The following is a 23065-nucleotide window of genomic DNA, read 5'->3' on the forward strand; positions in this document are numbered from 1 at the left end:
AAAGTTCCACCAGGCAGGAAAGGCCCAGAAGTGGGACAACACTCGACATTTTTAATAAGCCTGGGGTCAGGCTGGTGAATGGAGGGATTTTGTGCAGGAAAATGACAAGATCAGACTCGCACCCTTTACGTTACTTTCTCGCCCCGTGTTGGAGCATTCCTCTAACTTTCTCCGTGCTTTGGAATACCCAGCACTCACTATGAAGACCTCAAGACCCAATTAACATGGAATTTCTCCTGGATAATTTTTGCTTCTTTCTGTTTTGTTGTTTTTCATAGCTCCCAGAAGGAGGAACCCAAAGGAATGAATTCTACCAGAGGAATTTCAACCCCTGTGATCTGGGAAGGAGAGACTGGGAGGCGATGACGCCTAGGTCAGGATGTCCACCACCATCTCCTCACTCTGTGACCTCTCGTGGGCTATTTGATCTTGGGGACCAGCCTCTGTCTCTGCCAGGGTTCCTAAATGACCAGGCTGTTCCCATGATTGAAATGGATGTCAAATGCCTGTCACATAGGAGTGCTACACATGTGAGTTCCCTCCCTTCCCAGAAGCGATTCTGAACCCTGGCTGCATCAAGGACCCTGATGGTCCCCAAACTTGGCAGCAATTGAAATCCCCTGGGGGAGTTTTAGATCACCCCCACTTGTGCTCCACTCCAGGGTGACTGATTTAGTTGGTCTGGGCTATGCCCTTGGCCTCAAGACTTATAAAATCTTTCCAGATGATTCCAAATGCAGCATATTTAAAAATCCTAATTAAGGGACTTTTAAAAGAAGATATTCATGACCACATCCTACCCCTAAACAATTATAGTAGAATCTCAGGACTAGACTCCAGACATTTTTTAATGTGTCATATATATTTTATTCCATCCTAATAGAAGGATATGGAGGGTGTGTATGTGTGTGTGTGTGTGTGTGTGTGTGTGTGTGTGTGTGTGTGTGTGTATGTGGTCATTATTTGTTTTACAAAAATGGGATCAGCCTGACTTTGCAGTGGCACAGTGGATAGAAGTAGGCCTAGGATGCAGAGGACCCAGGTTCAAAACCCAAGGTCACCAGCTTGAGCACAGGCTCATCCAGCTTGAGCGAAGGCTTACCAGCTTGAGCACGGGGTTGCTGGCTTAAGCGTGGGATCATAGACATGACCCCATAGTCACTGGCTTGAGCCTAATGTTCACTGACTTGTGTAAGGGATCACTTGCTCTGTTGTAGCCCCCCCCCCCCATCAAGGCACATATGAGAAAGCAATCAATGAACAACTAAGGTGCCACAATGAAGAATTGATGCTTCTCATCTCTCTCCTCTCCTATCTGTCCCTGTCTCTCTCAATTAAAAAAAAAAATCAGATTACACACACACACATATTTTCTGGATCTTGTCATTCACATTTCCTGTTAACACTTTTTGCTGTCAATGATCTCTGTAAAAATTCCTTCAGGTCAACCAATATTATTCTAACAAATTTTTTTTCCTTTTAATTTTTAATCTTGATGTAATTTCAGATGCACAGAAATATCACAGGAGCAGGCAGAGTTTTCTCATTTACCCTTCATTAGATTCCCCAGATGTTAACCCATTATGATATTGACTTCATGCTTGGGGACACTTTCAAAGCTCCTCAGGTGACTTTAATGGGAGGCCAGATTGTTATGTGGGTCCCCGGGGGTTGCTATGCGACTTCAGGCCTGGTTTGTTAAGCTCCCGAGGGACTTTGCATTAGAGGCAGCTGTGGAGGTGGGGAAGCAGGTGGGCTCAGGATCAGGCTGCTAGGTTTGAATTCCGGCTCCTTCACTTCCCAGTTTCCTGTGCCTCGGTTTCTTCATCTGTAAAATGGATAAAATAGAAGTGCTAATTCCAAAGGCTGTGTGAGGACCGAATGGGATTTCTTAGCCTAGTAGTTGGCACACAATGCAACTCAATGAAAGTTAGCTATTAATATGTATTGATCATTATCATAGCTCAGCTATGAAATAAAATTGGTTTAAGCTGGCTCTATAAGCAAAATTCTTTATAAGCCCAAAGCCACTCTGAGAAAGACTGAGGAGTTGTCAGTATATAAAGTGCTATACATTTAGAAATAGAATCTCCTTTTGAAAATGAAACTAGCGAGAATCAATAAATGATCTCTGTGACAATGACTCACCACCGCAAGAGATGTTTTGCATGTGTTTGTGGACGGTGGCCTGGGATACAACCAGGTATAGCCTCAGTGTGCAGAAAGTGTCACTGGGTCAGGAAACTAACAAAAGGAGGTATATCCTCATGAACTGAATGATTGCTAGGCCAAAGTGACACTGGATCAGCAAGGTCCCAAGCCTGTGCCCTTGGGGGTCAGCAGCGCACCTGTGTGAAGCAGGCCAGGTGTAAGTTCATAGGAAGCAGGGAAATCTGGCTGCTTCCCCGTCCAAGGCCAAGTGGGAATGTGGGCCCTTGATTGCCACATGTCCCAAACCTCCCAGAGGGACTGAAACTTTGAATTTTGGTGAGAAGTTTCCCGCAAACCAAAATATTTTTAAATCTCTAAATTAAAAACAAAACAAAAACTCCTCTGCAAGCAAGCTGCGAGCAGCCTCTGATCGTGAGAGTCGAGCATGGGGTTTGCTTCACAGGAAAGATACGAAAGAGGGAGAGAAGATGGAAGAATTTACGTTTCACTGGGGCCCTATCTGATGGACCTCGGCCCCCAGGGAAGTGTGCTTGCTCTGCAGTGGGACAGCGACAGTTCAGTTCAGTTCCTGGGACGTTTCCTGAGCACCTGCTGTGTGCCCAGCCACCTGCTCTCCTGCAACACAGTCTTTCCCCCTCCTTGTCTACCTTCTCCCAAGCTGCCAGCTGACCACTCACTCAGCTTCGGAGTTACCCTGATATCGAGACTGTCACTTGGAGGGGAGCAGATATCCCCACTGCAAATCATAGAACCAGGCAGGCAGGACCCGCTCTCTTCCCCTCCTGGAGCTTACCTCTTTCGGTTTCACACGAGTATGACGAGGAAAAGGAGCGTTTTGTAAGTAAGACGCGAGTGTCTCTGGTTAGAGTAGCAATAAAGGAGCATGAACAGCATATTATTTTAGAAAAGTTTTCACATACCGCATGAAGCAATTGAAAAACAACATCTAGTTATTTCTAATCAATCAAAGGCATCTCCGTTCACCTAAAAATGGAAAGTATTACACACACACACACATACACACACACACACACCAACATTTTGTGATGTAAACACAATGAAAGGTGGACTTCCAGTTTTTGTAAAGAGCAAGAAACCCCCTCCTGCTACGAGCTCCGTAAAGTGAAATCGGAACCCTTGTAAATCCATGGCAGAACTAGCAAGAAAGAAGGGAAGTCCTCAGGGGCCAGAAACAAAGAGGAAGCTGAAAACCAGAAGAGAATGCGTGAAAGCTGATGCCTGGTCGCCCCGGGAGGGAGGAGTCCCTGGTTTCGGTGACGTGGGGGCCCGGGTGGCTAACCCCAAAGCGGGCCCGGAGAAAGAGGCCCTGGGCCCTTGTAAGAACGGAAGTGCCACCGAGGGCCCCTGCGGAATCAGGACGCCACGACCACACAGCTGCAAGCACACGTGGAGCAGAAGCAATGTGCCCCCCAGAACAGGTCGCTGCCGCAGGAGAGTGACAGGCTTGGTCTGGGTTCTTGGTGCCTCTGAAACATCCACTGAGCTCAGGTCAGATAGCTCGGTTGATAAGGGCATCGTCCCGATATGCAAAGGTTGTCGCTTTGATCCCCAGTCAGGGAACGTATATGAAAAGACTGATGTTTCTGTCTCTCTCCCTTCCTCTCTAAAATCAATCAATTAATCAATTAAGCATCCACTGAGAATTTGTAGAGGCTTGCTCCACAGCTTTGTCTAGAGTTTAATTCGCCTTACCTTGAAGGGATCCGAAATGCCCAAGATGAGGACGGATACAAAAACCTGTCACTGGCCTAAAAAAATCCTGGGTAGCTCAGCAGAAGCAAAGAGAAATGGCTCTGAGGGGGACATACTGTCAATCAAGTCCTCATGAGTTTCCCACAAATAAAAGCCCTGAAATGAGCTTACAGTTTAAATTGTGAATTGTACAAAGAATAGTCACCATGTTCAAGAGTCAGCAGACACAAACAACTAACATCAGGATTTAGCCCACAAGAGCTAAAGATAATCCAACAGTCTGATAGGGATAAATATATTTTAAACAATTAAAATAGCAAAAAAGAATACAAAAAGACGCAAGACACTATGAAAGGAGGAAAAGCACTGTAAAAAAAGAATTAAACAAACTGACTAGAAATAGAAAATATAGTCACTGAAATTATTATATATATTTGAACAATATAGGGACAAGTTAGGGAGCTGAATAGACATTGATTCAAAAACAAAATTTTTATCGGAAAGCTCAGAAGAAAAGTCATAGAAATAAAGTAGGAAATAGAAAAAAGAGGTAAGGAGACAAAAAAGACATAATAAGAATAAAGCATATTGTTAGAGAATGGTGGGGGGGCAGATATTCCCAGAGATATAGGCGGAGAATTTGCCAGAGTCAATGAAATAAATCCTCAGATCTGAGGTAACACAGCACAGTCTCAACAAGATAAACCCAATGAATATGTGTTTTCATACTGAACTCTCACACTGGAAATTGTTGTGTTGTTTTAAATTTTTGAACATTTATTAATTTGATGCTTCTGAATATCACAAAATGATCATAAAACATCATTTGGGTTAACTCAGAAGGTAAGATAAATTCCACTGAAGTGGAAATACACGGGAAAGATTTTGTACATTTAGGCAGATATCCTAAATGCTATATTAGGTTAATGATTATGGATGAAAATTGAAATGTATACTGTATACTCATTTCCTTCATAGTGGTGAAAAAAAAAACCTTATAATAATTTTTTTCAATTGTGCTTACTGAGGCATCCTTGGTGGTGGTGGGGGCAGGGGGCAGTAAAATCATTTACTATCAGGGCTGACAGACTTCTGTATAAACTGAAGGAGAGCCCAAGATCCAGCAGTGTCACTGTGTTAACCACACTTTTTCTTTTCAAACTTCTCTTTCAGGCTGTTTATCTGGAGTTTTGTGTCAAGAGGGTACTGGCAGGAAACAGATGGCCCATTGCAACCGAAATGGAGGAAATTTAAGACAGAAACTCTTTACAAGGACATGGACAGGGTCTAGGGAAGCCAGGGGACAGTGCCCTTCTGGGAGGCAACGTGGGAAGCCATCACCACCCCTGGGTCTGAAGGACAAGGCCGGGGGCTGGAGCGGGGAGCCCAGAGAAGCAGCTGCATGGAGAAGTCCGCCTCGCAGGAGTTGCAGCCCTCATCGGTGGGGCAGGGACCAAGCCCCAAAAGAACCAGGACCCCTGCGTTGCCCAAGCCAGTTTTTTTTTTACCTCCATCGTTCATTCTCCAAAGTGTTCCAGTTTGGACAATAAATTATTTGACCACCTACACAACAGAGCCTGTGGGTACAGAGTCCATAGGGTCAGCTTCCTGGGGAACAAACAGACTAAAGAATGGAGAATGAAGAGTTATGGAAAAGACTCAGGACAAGCATCTCCTGCTCTGTCGTAAATGGGTTTGTTTCAAGCGGCTTCATTGAGATGTAATTCACATACCATAAAATGCACCCTTCTAAAGTATACCAATCAGTGATTTTTAGTACAGTCCCAGAGTTGTGCAAGCATCACCACAACTACTTTTAGAACATTTTCATGTTAGAACATCAGCCCTCAAAGCCACTTGGTACCCAACAGCAACATTCGCCATTTCTCCCCCCAACCTCCCCATCCCCAGACCTGGGCCACCACTAATCTACTTCCTGTCTTCATAGATTTGCCCCTTCTGGACATTTTGTGTAAACGGAGTCCCACAATACATGGCCTCTAGTGCCTGCTTTCTTCCTCTCTGCATAATGTTTTCACAGTTCATCCAGGGGTCCCCAAACTTTTTTTTACACAGAGGGCCAGTTCACTGTCCCTCAGACCATTGGAGGGCTGCCACATACAGTGCTTCTCTCACTGACCACCCAATGAAAGAGGTGCCCCTTCCGGAAGTGCAGCGGGGGGGGGGGGGGCGGATAAATGGCCTCAGGAGGCCTCATGCGGCCCGCGGGCCATAGTTTGGGGATGCCTGTTAATCATTCTTTTTTACGGCTGAATAATTTTCCATTGTCTGAACACACCTCATTTTGTTTATCCATTCATCAGTTGATGGACCTTGCAGTTGTATCCAGTTTTTGGCTATGACAAACAAAAGTGCTGTGAACATCTGTGTATGAGCTTTTGTGTGGTCATGTTGTCAGTGCTGCTGTTTATACACCTACAGTGGAATTGCTGGGTTATGTGGAAAATTCTACTTGTAACCTTTTGAGGAATGGTCAGGCTGTTTTCCAGTAAATGTTTTTTTTTAAATGTAATTCATAAGGATTTTCACACCATGAAGTGGCTCTAATGACCTCTTTGTCCATCTATTCATAGCAGTGACACCATCGAGAGTTTTGGCTGCTTTTTCACCCCCAGCTAGTCATGGGTGGTGTAGCAAATCTCTGTTACCTAGCATAACTTTCACTGCATAATTGCTTATTGAGTCTAATAATAGCATGGTTTTAGACATTTAAAAACCTGATTCTAGAACAACCCCATTGTTTAGATGTTTCTAGCACTAGATGTTTCCAGCACTAAGACTCCCAGGTAAACAAAATTCTACTGTAGCCAAGTAATAGTCTTTCTATACATCTGTCTCTTATAAGTCTGGCTAGCAGGAATCTGTCACTCAGGGTCCATTAACCCTAGATTCTCTGGCAAAGCTGAGATTCCGGTCCTGCAAGCTGCATTCTGGTTTGTTCGGAAAGCAGGGTATAGATAGGATACAGCAACAAGACTTAGGCAGGCACTGGGGCCAGATGCTGAGCTCCAGCAACTTCACATCTATAGTCTTTGCCCACTTTACACATTTAAGTGACTTTGGTGGCTTAAGTGTGTCCTTTCCCTGGCAACCTCACAAGCGTGCCTACGATTCCAGGAGGCTGTACCAGGACAGATGCATGCCTCTTCCTCCTATGTCTTGAGCTTGTCTTTGACATCAACAGCCAAAAGAAGGGCATGGGAGACCTGTCTTTAGTGGGAGCAATGTGCCAGGGTGGAATGGGTGTGGGGTTTGGAAGTCATAGAGATTCAAGTTCAAATCCTAATGTTTCCATATTTCATCTGTATCCGTGGGTAATTACCTGACCTGCCCATGCCGTCACCGGTGAAATGCAAACTACATAGCCCACTTATAGGTCTTGAGGCTGAGAGATGATGTGGCCACCAAGCCTAAGCTGTAACAGGCCACGCAGAAGGAGGCTGTTCTTCCTAACGACTGTTGGCATTCCCTCTCTGGATTTCAATAAGGGAGGTTTTGTTTGGGGTAACTGGGGTGAATTTAGGCCTCTGAGCCAGGAGACATTTAGTCAATTGTTTCACAGCAGTTCTGCCTTGTTTACTTTTAATAATGGGTTTGTTTGCCTTTAATAATAAGAACCAGACCCAGCCCTCCCACTTTCTGAAGCGTATGAGCAAATGATGCTTGAGAGGCAGAGATCAGTAGCAATCTTTATAGCCGCAAGTGGCCAGCAGCCACAGGCGACAAGTGAAAACAGGTTTTCTGCAGGGAAACTTTTTTTTTTTTTTTTTGGCAGAGGTTAATGATATTTACCTCCACTCGTATCCACCAGCTTCAAAGGTAATAGTAAGCATTACCCAGCTAATGAGCGTAATACCTTCTGGCTCCCGGTCCCCAAGGCAGGAATGATACTACCTAGTAATCTCCCCAACCGGTGCCCATTGGGAGATATAGGAAGAAAAAAAACAACTGTCCACCTGAGCTGGAGTGACTGCGATCTCAGGGGAGTCACAGATCCTCACAGGACCTCACTTTCCTTATTTGTAAAATGAGACTGTTGGTCCCTTCCAGGTGATGTTAAAAGTGGCTTCTCTGGGACTCTGGCTGGCCTCCCGGCCTGGTTGCAGGCTCTCTCTGGAATCTCTGTCGGCTTTAGATATATAGGTGTAGGTGTCTGCCTCTGCCAGCATGTGTATGTTTATATATTAGAAACTTCTGGGAAAAGAGATGAGAGAAGGGACTGGTGCTCCAGGCAGTGACTCAAGGAGGCATACACAGTGAATGGAGAAAGTCACTCCTCAAGTGACACTTTTTCCGCTCCAACGACACTGGGGTTAGGGGCGCTGGCCCTCTGGGCAGTCAAGAACCTGTGTATACATTTGACTTCCCCAACTTGAACTACTAATAGCCTGCTGTTGACCAAAAGCCTTACTGATACCATCAATAGTTAGTTAATACATACTTGTATGTTACACGTATTATATACTGCAGAAAATGTTATTAAGAAAATCGTAAGAGCCCGACCAGGTGGTGGCACAGTGGATAGAGCATAGACCTGGGACACTGAGGACCCAGGTTTGAAACCCCAACCCAAGGTTGCAGGCTTGAGTGCGGGCTCATCCAGCTTGAGCACAGGGTTGCCAGCTTGAGTGTGGTCACTAGCTTGAGCCCCAAAGTCTCTGGCTTGAAGCAAGCTCACTGGCTTGAGCAAGGGGTCACTGGCTCAGCTGGACCCCCTCTTCCCCACTCAAGGCACATATGAGAAAGCAATCAGTGAACAGCTAAGGTGCCACATCTATTTGTTGATGCTTCTCATCTCTCTTTCTTCCTGTCTGTCTGTCCCTATCTGTTTGTCTGTCTCTCGCTCACTAAAAAAAGAAAGAAAATCCTAAGAAAGAGAAAATACATGTCAGCACTGTGCTATATTGATCAATACCATAAATTAAAAAAAAAAAAACCACAATGTATAAGTGGAGCTTCTCAGTTTAAATCTCCTGTTGTTCAAGGGTCAACTGTACATTTAAATACAGACAGCTGAAATCCCTCCATCACCGGACACAACAGGACAAACAGTACCCATCAGTTTGACTCAGCTGCAACTCGGTGACTTCATTGCCCCCAAAACTTGTCGTTTGTATTTCTTTTACTCTTAAACTATTTCAACTTACACGTGTTGATGTAGGAGGCCTACCCATCTCACACCTCCTATGGACTTGTGTTTTCTAGAAAAGGTCAAGCTCTCTCGCAGAATGCAAACAGCTTCCCATCCAGTGGTTCCCTGCCATCTAAATGTTTCCAGCGGGGAGCTTAACACTGCAAATGGCAACCCATTCCCTTGTTGGTCAGAATCTTTTCTCTGAAATTCTCCCTTTATCCTGAGTTGAGATCATTTTCCCTTGCTGAAGGGAATTTTCTTAAGCATTTATAGTCAAGGCAGCATGTTCCTTTAAACATTATCTCTCAGACGAGAAATTTAAACAGCCACACAATTCACATGCTTTTTAGCCACCAGGTCTCCATAACTATTATTATTATAGAAATTATATTCTACCTATTCTGCCTATATTTATATATTCCATTTGATAATATAATTTATGTTTCTAGTTTAACATATAATACATAACAATAATTTGAAAACTAGATGATAAAAATTCAAATTTAGCGAAAGGAGTTCTATCAGGGGAGTCATTCATGAAAATGGAAAGATCCTTTATTGAGTAACTTCCCCCCCGGGGGGCTTTAAATAGCAATCTCCTACATTTTGATTCAATCTGTAGCAATCCCATTTAGCTGCATTACCAGACCACCTCATTGTACAAGGGATGGTAAATTCTGTGCTGGTAACCATTTGGCTCTCTCTTTTTTTCCAACTCGCCACTAATTTATTTGGCCATTAATCGGGTTTTTCCCCCTGAGGCCATTTGATCTGCTGGCAGGATGATCAGGGAGTTAGGGCCACTCCGCCACCTGCGTTGACTTTCCAGAAGCAACTAACCCAAAGGGACAATGTAGTTATGATGGAAATGATTAATTAAATAACTCACTTGAAAATGGAGTGCCGCTTCAAAGATCTAAGAGCTGATCAAGTAAGGGTCCACACGGTAGCCTGGCTGAGGATAATGCCAGAGGAGAGAATTATTTTTAAGAGAATCCCATCAATAGATTCCTCAAAATGCTGGACGCGTGATTCCAGGCAGTAACAACATTTCTATAATCCTGATAATATTCATTTGCATTTGCATAACTCTACACAGTGTGAAGCATTCTTACAAATATTGTTACAGCTCTCATGTTGGCCCAGAGGGATGGAGATGAATGGCTAAGCTGGACGTGCATTCCAGAAGCTGAAGCAGGCTGGGAGCTCCTTGCCCCAAAGGCATGAGGCTAGGCAGTGGCGGAGTGTCGCCAGAACTCAGGACTTCTAATTTGAAATCTCTTTCAACAGCACGCCACACCGTCTCACCAGAGCATCACAGCCAATATCCCCCTTTTTAATTTCTCTTACCTAGAAAAGAAGGGAGGACTCACCGAATACTCTGCTCCATGCCTGGCAATAACCTGGCCTTTTGGGGTACAGATGTCCAAGCAAGATCGCTATCACAAATGGCATTGAAGTCCCAGGATACCTACCAGCATTATTTTCTATTTTAAAGCAATAGATTCCTTTTGCGGGCTGTGAAGAAGAGACCTTTAGTGCAAGAGGTTTATACGCCTTTATGAACCACCAAACCTTGTGTATTGAGAGACTGAATATACAAACAAAACAGACAATGGCCAGATCATAAAAAAAAAAGACACCCAGAAATTTGACCTGCAACCTGCCCAGGAAATGAACCTCTTATCTGCAATAAACCCAGGTAGCCAGCCTACTGTCAGACCTGCAGGAAGCCAGATTGCTATCTTTAGGGACAATCCAGGAAGCTAAACAATAATTCAGTAAAAACTGGTCCCGATAACCAGGGTTAATAACTGATTAATAACTAACAGCTTCCCTAATTTTTGTCCCTGTTCTAAAGTAGGACCAATCAGAGAAAGCCAAACATGTATCCCTAGCTGATAAGATGTCTTGCTTCTAGTTAGCCCGCCTCCACCTTCCTCATGTCAACAGCCTCCAATCAGGGCCCACCAAGCCCTCCATTCCTTCCACTATAAAGCTTTCCCGTTCCTCTGCCTGACTGTGAGTCTCTGCCAGAACGCAAGTGACAGTGGCTGACTCCCCTGTTGTAGCAGCTCAGAATATATATAGTCTTTGCTTTTCTCATTGGGTGGGTCTTTGTTTATTTCCACAGTACAAAGCAGAGCTATATATAAACCGTTTATACATATATCCCTCTGTTCAAATATTTGTACCTGCGTTGTGATGTGCACACCACAAATTCATTTAGAATGCCCAATGCCTATTCTGCAGATTCTCTGAAATGTTGTTGCATTAAAAAGAAGAAAGCGCGTCTGTGAGTACTAACTAGCTTGGGGAAAAGCTAAGTGTAAACAAGCTGCAGAACACGATGTATATTACGACCCCAATGTGAAGACATAACAATAGAGAACCGAATGATTAATAAGTGCCCACAGGAAATTGGGCATGTGATTAAACACTAACAGCAACGACCACAAAGGCTTCTAATTTTTGAACATCCAGTCAGTCCTCACAATAACTCTACAATGTGAGGGTCTACCATTAACCTCTCTTAACAGGGAAAGGACCTGAGGTTAGGAGAAATCAAGTAAATTGCTCAAGTTCACAACACTAGTGAACTTGTAGAGTTAGGGCAAGCCCTGGTCCATTGGACTCTAGAGCTTGACTTTCATCCTAGTTGCTATTAGCTTCTTGGAAACCCCTTGTTCTGTGTGACTGTGCTATAGGTGATACTAAAGTTTGTGTTACAACGGCTCAGTGGTTTTTCTATTTGAGTTTGAGAACCAGAGTCCCACTGGAGTTGTGTTTTGAGTAAATTCCCACCAGGCTGAAGAAAGGAGCTAGTTCAGAGCCCAGAGCCTGTGTCCCAGTCCAGACCTGGCCACCAACTGCCCCTCTAGCTCTTCGGTTAGTTCCTTACGCTGTTTCCAACACGTGCAGCTCCGCCCTTCTCCTCCCTAGTTTCGGGCATTTGTTATTCCTTGGTCTAGGCTGGCCTTCTCCACCCCTCTGGCCTGCAGTAACAATGACAGCGGCAGCCGCCACCACAACTAAAGCGCACTGAATGACGGGCTCTGTTCTGAATGCTTCGTGATATTGTCTCATTTAAGCCTCACCCTGACCACACAAGTGGCATCCCCTTTTTGCATGTGGGGAAACCGAGGCATGGCAGCATTAAGTACCTTGTTCAGGATCACACAGCTGGTGTGATGAAGCCAGGGCTGTTCACAGGGACTTTGACTCCTGAACCAGGACTGTTCACTGCTGTATCAACTGTTATACACGGATGCCTCTCTTTCACTGACTTCCCCGCACCTGCCGCAATGCTTAGTCCAGAGTGCACGCCTCACAGGTACTTACGGGCTGAAGGAATGAATGGCTTCTGTTTAAACCGAACAGAGCCTCCCTCAACATCCCATACACGTTGGATCAGTGATCCTGACTGAGTTTGTCTCGTTCGTCTCTCTCGTTTTTGTTAACTACCAAAGAGAAAGACTTCACTGGGCACGAACAGTCATCTGTTTACCCTGCCTCCATCAGGCTTTTGTTCGTATTTACCTCCTATCTTATCGTGTCTTTTGTTATAGTTGGACGCCCTGTTGGATGACAAGGACCATTTGTTTCAACAGGTGCTAGAAAAGAGATCATTTGCTTCTTTCTCACCCAGATCTATATCCATCATTGGCTTCTTTTCCCTTTTGGGTATATTGTTTTTATTCCCCCCAATAAGTGGCCCTGTCATGAATGCTTCCAAAGGGCCACCGCCTGTGGGTCCCGGTCCCTTCCCTCTCTCTGGGGCTCACGCACTTCTCCTTGACATCATTTACAGGTAGCACTGCTAAGTTCACAGCCGCTCTATGGACCCAATTCGCACGCGCTGGATGCCGCGGGATCCTGTTCACCGCTGGTGGCTTTTTCTGGGTTGCTCATTTCCCAGGCATGGCACTAATAGCTGTTTCAGACATCTCCGGGGATGTGGGCTATTTTGCATTTGTAAGCCACCTTTGTGGAAAGGGCCTCCAGGTCTAAGTGTCCTGTGACCACTTACCCAGTTGGAGACATGTCAAGGCCACATTCATTGGAAAGAGAAAATGCGTGGCCACTCAGTGTGACATTGTAAACGTCCTTGTGGCACTGGACGTTCACGCAGGACTCTGGGATGGCAGAAACAATGTCAGAAAAAGATTTTTTTTTTAAAACTGATTCTGAGAATTGTTCGGCTGTTGCTTTAAAGCAGGGTGGGGGAATAAAAGGGAAGTGTGATTGTGTGGGGACAGACTCAGAAAAAAGGAAAGGAAGGAAGTGTTCAGTATGAAGGCTGGAAGATTTTGCCCTTCCAAAGCAGAGGAGGGACCCACCCAAATCCGAAATTATCACCCGCCACGCCTCAACCCTGATCATCCGGATAGCAGGCAGACAGAAGTTTGTTTCCAAGCTGTGATTTGGATTCCTGATAGTGCCAGGCTCCCTTTCACTATTTAACTCTCACAAGATGGCAATGAGAAAGTTCCCACTGACTTCCTTTGCAGATGGGGAAACTGACGCTCGGGAAAAACACGTGACTTGGCCAGTATTGCACTGCTGAGTGACCGAGTTACCGTTCACATTCAAGGTTGCATGACACCTAAGCCCCTGGGCGCACCACCTACATGCTGACGATTCAGGGACCGTGACAATAAGGACCTGTTACGTTTGCTCCGTCTATCCGATATGGCACTTTTTGTTATTTCAGGGATTCTCCTGGCTGAGTCTCCTTACGTCTAGTGGTGAAACCCCATTTGAACAACAGAGAACAGTGCGTTCTCTTGTAGGAAACTGAATGCTGCACCACAGAGTATCTTGGTGGCGAAGGATGCCCCAGCGAGAACGTGGTTGACAGCAGGCCCTCTGGAAGGAAAGTCCTCTGTGAGAAGGAAGAAAGGTGGCGGGAGGGACAGACCAGAGACCTGAGTCATCCTGGGTGCTAAGCCACAGAGAAGCCTGAGAGGCCCTGGTGTTTGTTTCCATGACTCCCCGCCCGCCCCTGCAAAATTAATTTCCTCCAGGGTGCCCCCTTACACCCTGGGCATTCCCTTCACTAGGCAAATATTTGTTGACTTGTTGCCATGTGCTGCTACGTAAGTTAAGGTTCTACCACGTCTCACAACACAAACATGTGGTGGCTGAAATAAGGCAGAAGCTTATTTTTCCATGTGTGAAAGTCTACGTGTTGGCCGTGCAGGACAAGTATGGTGGCCCTTGGTGTCATTGGGCACTTAGGCTTCCATCTTTCTCTTCTTTCCTCCTAGCTGGCGGCCTCTTCCTGAAAACTAGCTCATTATGCAAGATGGCTACTGGGGGAACTCACCAATGGAAGAGAAAGGAAGAGTAGAAGGTTGGAAAGAGGCCCTTCTCAAACAAATCAGCTTCTTTGTGATTCCGCGAAATCACCAATAATTCTTCCACTTACTTCTCATTGGCTAAAATCTATCCATCTGTCCACATCTGGCTGCAGGGGTGGCTGGGAATTGGAGATATATTTGGGGGATTGCTGAATAGCAACATGCACAGCTAAAAATGAGGACCTACTGTGGAAGTAAGGATGTGATCATGGACCAGGGTCAACAAACCATGGTCTGCAGCCAGATCCGGCCCACTGCCTGATTTTGTAAAGGAAGTTTCATTGGAACACAGCCAAACTTATTTATTTACATCTTTTCCATGGCTGTTTCTGAGCTACAATGTGAGAGTTAACTAGTTGTGATGAGATATATCCCGCGAAACCTAAAATATATACTGCCTGACCCTTCCCAGAAAAAGTTTGTTGACTCCTGAAATAGACAAATTGCAAATAGTAATTTGTGAGCAAAGAGCCTGGGGTCCACAGAGGTGGGTTCCCTCCTCAGGCAGCTTACACTCTAGTGAACGAGACAGTGCAGTAAATTACTAATTACCCTATGGTGTGATGAGTGGAAAAGCAGAAATCTTCTCAGGGTGTTGTGGGACCCCGGAGGCAGACCATCTAAAATGAACTGTAGAGATGGAGGTCAGACAAGCTTTCCAGGTGAGCTTGATGGATGAGAAGCTGGAAAAGAGAGAGAAAAGGGACTTCCAAGCACAGGGGAAAATGTGCCAAGATCGGAGGAGTGTGATGCCCACTGTACGTTATAATTGCCCGTGAGCCTGTTTCTTCCAGCGAGCATGCATTTTTGCCTCCCTATTGCCTGGTGCTGAGCACGGCATTGGCTCACCCAGTGCCTGTGTCTTGCAGAGACTTCCAAATGCTGGTCACTTAGGTGCTTACAGTAGCATCACCTGTCATTCTGTTCAACCTATTCTTGGGGGCCCTGGCCCACTGAATCCGAATTTTAAATGGGTGAGGGTGAGTTGGAGGGACACAGTGTTCCGATTCCAACATTGGCCATCACTAGAGGAAAGGAAGGTCTCAGCCCCGTCACTTCCTGCCTTGTGTAAGCATGGACAAGTTGTTTAACTTTTCCAAGCTTTATTCTTCTTCCTCTGTAACAATGAAGATGGCGTCATGAGCTGGTATAGTTCAGGGTCCTCAACCTTGGTGCTGTTGACATTTTGGACTGGATAGCTCTTTGCCACAAGGGGCTGTCCAGTGCCTCTCAGGGATTTTAGTAGCATTCCTGACCTCTACACACTAGATGCCAGCAGCACCCCTGGAATTGTGACAACCAAAACTGTCTCCAGACATTGCCAAATGTCCCCCGAGGAGGCAAACTCATCCCTGTGTGAAAACCGATGAGCTAGTGTAAGGATCAGATGAGATAATGTCTAGACTATATGTGTAAGTAGTTCGTAACTGTGATAACTGTTACCCTTATTGTCATTAGTGCTCAGAGATTAGTAGTTGAAAAACAATGGTCTCAGATAAAAACAGAAAGAAAATATTCGTTGAAAGAATGAATGCATGTAAGGGAAGGAAAAGAAAAATCTCACAGAAACTGCTCCTAGTTTTAGGTTGGCAAACGCAGGAAAGGACTCCTTAGCCATGACTAACCCAATTTTCCATTAAACCCACCTGCCGCAAATCTGTGTTCTCTTAGGAATGTTGGCTAAGAGGCATTTTCAAGTGAGCTGTCAGGGACATCTGTTGTGTTGTGGCTGGCCTCTTTCCTCACTGCCTGGTTTCGTTTGGGGCGAGGAGGGGGGGGGGATGCCCACCACCACTTTCAGCCATGTGTGTTCGTGAAGCTGACCTTTGTGTTGATTCCAGTGGTGAATCATGGGACGAAGGCCCATGTCATCTGGGAAGCCCAGTCTCCTGGCCACAGTCAGAAAACCCCAGGGGTTTGTCTGGACAGCTCTGAGAACGGGATTTCCATTCTCCACTGGACTTGAACATGAGGGGTCCCAAGATCTAGACTGCAGCTGGGAGGGGAGGTTGTCTGAGAATAAGACCCACACATGACGAAGGGCAGAACTGAGCGGTGCGATGGAGAGAAACTGAGCTCTGTGATTGTGTCCGAATGCTGTTCTCCTCCATGCCCGAAGCCCAGTTTATTCACTAACTGTTCATGCTCTTGAGCTAATAAAGTTCACCTTTGCTTGTTGGTTTGAGCTAGTTTTTCTCTCCTTGAAACCAGTAACCCTGCCCCCACTGATATTTAATCCTGATTACATTAAGAATAAAGCACTTTATGAGTATCTTTGGAATACTCGGTTGACAAATAATAGAAAGCCCAACTCTAAAGGGCTTCTTCTTGCAAATGCCCAGAAGTGCACGGGCTGCAGACCTGCGCTCCAGGTCCATCTCTCGGGCTCTCTCTGGGCCCAGCTGTCCTCCTGGGGTCGGTCTTCCCCTAAGGCTGGCTGCCCTGGTGCAAATGTGGCCGTGGTTCCAGGCCTCTGGGAAGAAAGAGGAAGTAGAGCCTTCGCTTGAAACCAGCAAACAGAAGTCCTGTGCTTTGCTGTGGTCAGACCAACTCAGATCATGTGCTCAGCCTAACCCGGGGCGATGGAGGGGATCTCCCTGGTTTGTAGCCGGAGCTGAAGCTAGACCTGGGGGTTGGATCCGTGCCATCTAGAGCTCAGAGCTGCTGCCCAGTGGGGAAGGGCCATTGGGGCTGGGAGGCCTGCTCACTACTCATTTTAAAATAAGAAAACCGTATTTGATGTCTACTAAAATGTCACCTTTTAGTGATGTCTTCTCTTTTCCTCCATTGACTTCTGGACTCTTTCAGGATTTGCTGGAAGATCTATTAGCAATTATAATCCCTGCTGTTCAAGTTGCTTGTCTAAAGCTTATTTTCCTTACTAGAAAATTTAGGCAGAGATCAAACTCAACATCTTTTCTTTCCCTCAATATAGCCTCCTCGTCAGTGCCAACTGCCATGTTAGACAATGGTCTGCGACCTAGGAAAAACCAGGCTCATTACAGTAACTGGAGGAATATGAAGGGAAACCTATAACTTACAAAAAAATGCAAACAGGCTCAGTTGCTCTAGTTTTTTTTTTTCTTGGCCGTATATTTTGACTTAATTTTACTTGAGAGTTCCAGAAAGACTATGCCAGCACGGATCTTCACGACACCAAAAGGTCTGTCTTCTGAAGCAGAGACCCGGCTGGTCGCCGGGCCGGTGACAGGAGCCTGTCGCTGGTGAGAATGAAGGGTTTGATTGGCAGTGCACCTAGCCTAAGTACGCCCACTGCTTTCCTTCAGCGGGCGGCGCTTTGTTCGGTCGCTTCTATTTTTTTAATCCAATTAAATTTGTTTCCCCACAAAGCAAGGACAGAGTTTCAAGGCCAGCTTGCCAAAAAAAAAAAAAAAAAAATCTTGATTCTGAATTGTTGTTCCAGATTGAAGCTGGAATCCCTCCTCCAAACTCACTTTGTGAACCCGTACAAATTACTTCAACTGTACATACCTCAGTTTCCTCATTTTAGCATGAGGATAATAGTATTACCCACTGTAGAGTTCATAGAAAGAATAAATAAATGAGTGTCTGTAAAGGACTCAGCGCAGACCTGACTCATGGAATGCTCAGCGATGCTAGCTGTCAAGGTGACGATGCTTTCTACCACTGGGGTGTGAGCTAGGCAACTCAGACCATCGGCCAGGACAGCAGATTTTCCATTTGTGAATCCAGGATAAGAGTCCCTCCTTTACACGGCTGTTGAGTGGAGCACATAGTAGGTGTTGACCAAACATTAGCTCTGATTCCCTACTGTGCCATGCCCATCCCAACATTGAAGAGGAGGATGGGCACCCTTCATTCTCCCGGCCCCACCCACCGGTGGAAGAGGCACTTGAGAACCTAAAGGTTTGTTTTACAAATAATTAGGAATCTAGGGCAAAGAAACCTGCCTCAGTTTCGAGCGACATTATGGTTGAGATCTGATAGTTGCAGGCCGAGCAATCCAGCCTCTGCGGTTCCTGTTTCAACCGCTGCTGACCACACTGGGCTTTCAGACAAACCTGCAGACAGGCGCTGAAACTTCAGTTGGAACAGGAGAGGGGAATGTACGTGGGCAGCAGCAAAATGTTCTGCTCGGGTCTGGGAAACACAGTGCTTGGCCAAGGCAGGGAAACCCTGTTGCCTTTTTTTTTTTTTCCTGAAGTTAGAAGCAGGGAGGCAGAGAGACAGACTCCCACATGCACCCCACAGGGATCCACTCGGCATGCCCACCAGGGGGCGATGCTCTGCCCATCTGGGGCATTGCTCTGTTGCAACTGGAGCCATCCTAGCTAGCCCCTGAGGTGGAGGCCATGGAGCCATCCTCAGCGCCCAGCTTTGCTCCAATGGAGCCTTGGCTGTGTGAGGAGAAGAGAGAGACAGAGACAAAGGAGAGGGGGAGGGGTGGAGAAGCAGATGGATGCTTCTCCTGTGTGCCCTGACCCTGGCTGGGAATCAAACCCAGAACATCCACACGCTGGGCCAACACTCTACCACTGAACCAATCGGCCAGGGCCCCTGTTACATTTTTGTTAAGTTATTTTTTCCCCTTTGCACGCTTCCAGTTACCTTAGTGGGCCTGTTTTTCCCGGGGAGCAGGCCGCTGTTTAAGATGGCATTGAGCTTGTCTGGAAGCTACTAGCCTGAAAAAGACTCACAGCCTGGAATACGCCTTGGTTTCCGGATGATGGTTGATGATTAGGGATGCGTGGGATCTGTCCTCTATTCCATTATTCATGCCGTTACCCAAGGCCCTAGCACAGCGCTTGACACAGAGTTGGGGCCTAGTAGACATTTGAAGGGTGAGGGAGGGGAGGGGGAAGTCACTCACTAAATAGGTCACTACACCAATGGTGTTTACAGCCTATTGATGACTGAGAATTTCCAGGCTGGCCAGAGGCTTGCTTTGACATTTACCGACTTGACCGAGGGGGAACCTGTTAGGGTTAGTTGGTTCCAATTTTCAGTTAGAATTATGGGCAGTGTCAGCTCAGGTAGAATGACCATATCCCTTTGAGCTTTATGTGTACCTGGCGAGTGTCCAGGGCTGGCCAGTTCAGCTTGGGGACAGGAGCACAGAGCCACTGCGGCCGAGCCCCTCTGTAAGGTCGTTGCATTCAGGTTAGGGATCGTGACATCATTCCCTGGCCTCGCTGTCGCCACACTCAGCCTGCTGGGACACAGACCTGGAGACGCTGCACCAGGAAGGAGGAAGTGGAGGGTCATCCACTAGGCCTGCTGACCGCGAGCGTCGGGATGACCTGGGGTATTGATTTATCCTAGGAAAATGAGGCCCAGAGAAGTATAAAGACTTCCCCAAGGTCATGCGGCTAGTTTGCAGCACAAGATGACTATACTAGGGTGTCACTGGAGCTCTGGTCTGTTTTAGATGTTGTCACAAGGTCTTCTCAACTGCTCTCAAAAAGCGCAAATAGAACTATTTGTTTTCACGTTAGATAGAAATGCAGTTTTTATTTATATCTCTGTATCGGTAGCCAGACATGACCTTCTCAAGAAAGGTAGGTACCACTCGCCTATAAAGCACCTTTGTGCAAATTAGTAGAAAGGCACCCTTTCTCCCACAGGGGGCCTGACACGTGACCAGAGCGCAGGCTGGACTTGAGCCCTTTCTCTCTCTCTCTCTCTCTCTCTCTCTCTCTCACGGCCTTCGCCAGTTTCCAAGCTGCTCAACTGTGCATGGCAGCCCTGCTCCCAAGGATGCCTTGTCCTCTGGTTTGTGCCCCCACTGCCTACCACAGCGCTGGTCTCACAAGGGTTAAAGAAAGGTGACTATAGGCTCCAGGCGTGGCCTCGGGCTGCCTCATGCAGTGACAGCAAACTGCAACCTGCTATGTTGTCTCTGCGCCAGCTCTTGGGGAATTGGCCAGGGTGATTTAGTTCCCCCAGAAATAACAGCACATTGCGCTGACCCCTGAGAACCAATTTTCAAAGTCAACGCTGGCTTTGCAGAGAGGCAAGCCCTGGGAAGTGCAGTTGGAAACAGTACGATGCCCCCATCCTCTTCAGGAATCCCAGTTCTAGCCTGTGTTTGGCAGAATCAGCGGAGAGCTTCCAGACGCAGAGCTAAGCTTCCAGCCTCACTCACTCCTGCCTCCACCGCCTTGAAAGGTATAAACATTGAGGAGGGTTCCTGGGAACCCCACCTGCCCCGTAATCATAGTAGTGACACTTTACCTAGTACTAAATGTCCAATCTTTAGCATTTTGATTACACTGCTCAACAGAGTCAGTGTTACACTGTTATCAGAGAGAGGTGGCTCTTGCCCCTCAGGCTGCCCCGAGAGGAATTTCCCATTCCCCAGGGATGGAATATTCTCAGCTTCAGCTACAATAACAGCAGCAGCCAGCTTTTGGAGGGCTCACCTCAGGGGTCAGAACTTGGGTCCAGGGCTTTACTGGGTCATCTTACTTTGTCCCCATAGTCACCCTGTGAAGTAGGCATCATTATGTCCATTTCACAGATGAGGAAACTGAGAGTCAGAGGATTTAAGTGACTGCTCAAGGTCACACAGCTAGTAAGTGGTGAAGCCAGGACTCAAACTCACACCCCAGAGTGCCTGACCTCCAAGCCTATGTTGCCAACTCTCATACTCCCCTTAGTCTTGTTCAGTGGCTCACCTTACCAGGTATGGGCACAAAGACCTGGGGACAGCCCTGTCTATTGGTGTACATGTTTGCTTTGCTACATCGATTGAGTGCTTCCTGTGTGTCCAGCACCACGCTAAGCATCTTTTATGGATTTACATGCATTTTCATGTTTAATCCTCAAAGCAAACCTATGAGTAAGTACCATTTCCCCAGTTTTCTGGTCAGAAGGTCAAGTACTCACTCAAGAAAAAGGTAGGACTCCAACTCTAGGACCACATAACTCTAAAGCTTATTTTCATCTAAAAGGCCAGTATTTTGGGAAGCGTGGTCCTGAATCTGGTGGTGCACGTAGCAATGCAGATTCTTGGGCAACAGAATGCAGGATGAGGATTCCTGACAGCGAGGCCAGGGCGTCAGGTACCCCAAGTGGGTCTCACGGACACTTAGGTTTAAAACTCACTTCCACACCGAAGATGATAACGTGGGCATGTTCACCTTGGAAAATTCATGGAGTATGATATTTCTGATTTATCACTTTTCTCTCTGTTATATCTTAATGGAAAGGTTACTGTAAAAAAATCCCCTCCCGCTAATAAAAAAAGGTGATGGGATTAAGAAGTACTACTTAGAAGTTACAAAATAATCACAAAGATTATGGGAAAGCCTAGGAGATATAGTTAATAATATTGTAATAACTACCTATTGTGTCAGGTGGGAACATAATTTATTGGAGGAACCACTTTATAACCTAGACGAATGTCTCTCCACTGTGATGGCCACCTGAAACTACGTAATACAAAAAAAAGTGCTAAATGCAAACTATGATCAAAAATAAAATAAAAATATCCCCTCTCATGCAAGACATGGTCTCTTTACTCTGAGCGCTTTTTCTTCCTTTGCTGGTCTGTCTCACATACTGCCACATTGTTAAATTTCCAACCTTAATTCCCATGGGACCCCACCGCACACTGGGCCTGAAAAATCAGGCTAAGAGACTGTCCCAGAATTGCCCCTTCCCTGCCTGACGTAATCGCGCAGAGGTTACCAGCAGTTCTCATTTTCCTCTCTCCAGATAATTTTCCCAAAATAGATCACCTGAGGGCCTCACTCTGTAAACTTCCATCATGTCCCTTCAACCCTGAAACCCAAATCAGTACAAAATGGTCCCTCGGGGTTCAGCTGATGGCTAAGCATTCAAGTTTCCACCACTGAGACATGGCGGTCGTCCGGGGGACTTCGCTTTCTGGACTTTTTTCATCAACGACTCACTCTTCGACTAACTCTGTCAGTGGTGTTTTACTCACCCTTTAACACTTGATGAGGGTTTTTCTCCTCTTCTGACTTCCGTTTCTTCTTCTGGAACTTCCATAGAGACCCACATTAGAAATATCCTTACTCTTGGTCCTGGCCGGGTAGTTCAGTTGGTTAGAGCATTAGCTGGATAAGCCAAGGTTGCAGGGTTGATCCCCAATAGGGCACATATAAGAATCAACCAATGAATGCATAAATAAGGGGAACAATACATCAATGGTTCTCTCTCTCCCTTCCTCTCTCTCTAAAATCAATCAATAAATTAAAAATTTGTAAAAAGAGAAATATCCCTACTCTTCAACCTTCATTATTGCTTTGTTTATTTTTTCATGCACTCACTTAGTCACATACATTTATTAAGCACCCACATGAACCAGTCAGTTACTTTTGGCAAATACGTGGCAAAATTCTGGAGCCTCTTCTTTTCATAATAATCATGTTGTTGAGGAAGGTACTAAGAAAAGGAGGAGGAGGAGGAGGGGGAGGGGGAGGAGGAGGAGGGGGGGGGAGGAAACTGCATTTTTTGAGCTTTTTCTCTACCTGTTTAGATGTGTCATCTTAGATGTATCACTTAATTCCCTCAACAACCCCAGGAGGTAGGCGCTACTATTATCTTCATTTTATAGATGAGGACATATAGGCCCAGAGAAGGTGAGTAATTTTCTCAAGGTCACACAGTATGTAAAGGCTGAATCCTAGAGGTGATCTGAAGTCTGACCCCA

The sequence above is a fragment of the Saccopteryx leptura genome, chromosome 3, assembly GCF_036850995.1.
Source record: "Saccopteryx leptura isolate mSacLep1 chromosome 3, mSacLep1_pri_phased_curated, whole genome shotgun sequence".
Lineage (NCBI taxonomy): Eukaryota > Metazoa > Chordata > Mammalia > Chiroptera > Emballonuridae > Saccopteryx > Saccopteryx leptura.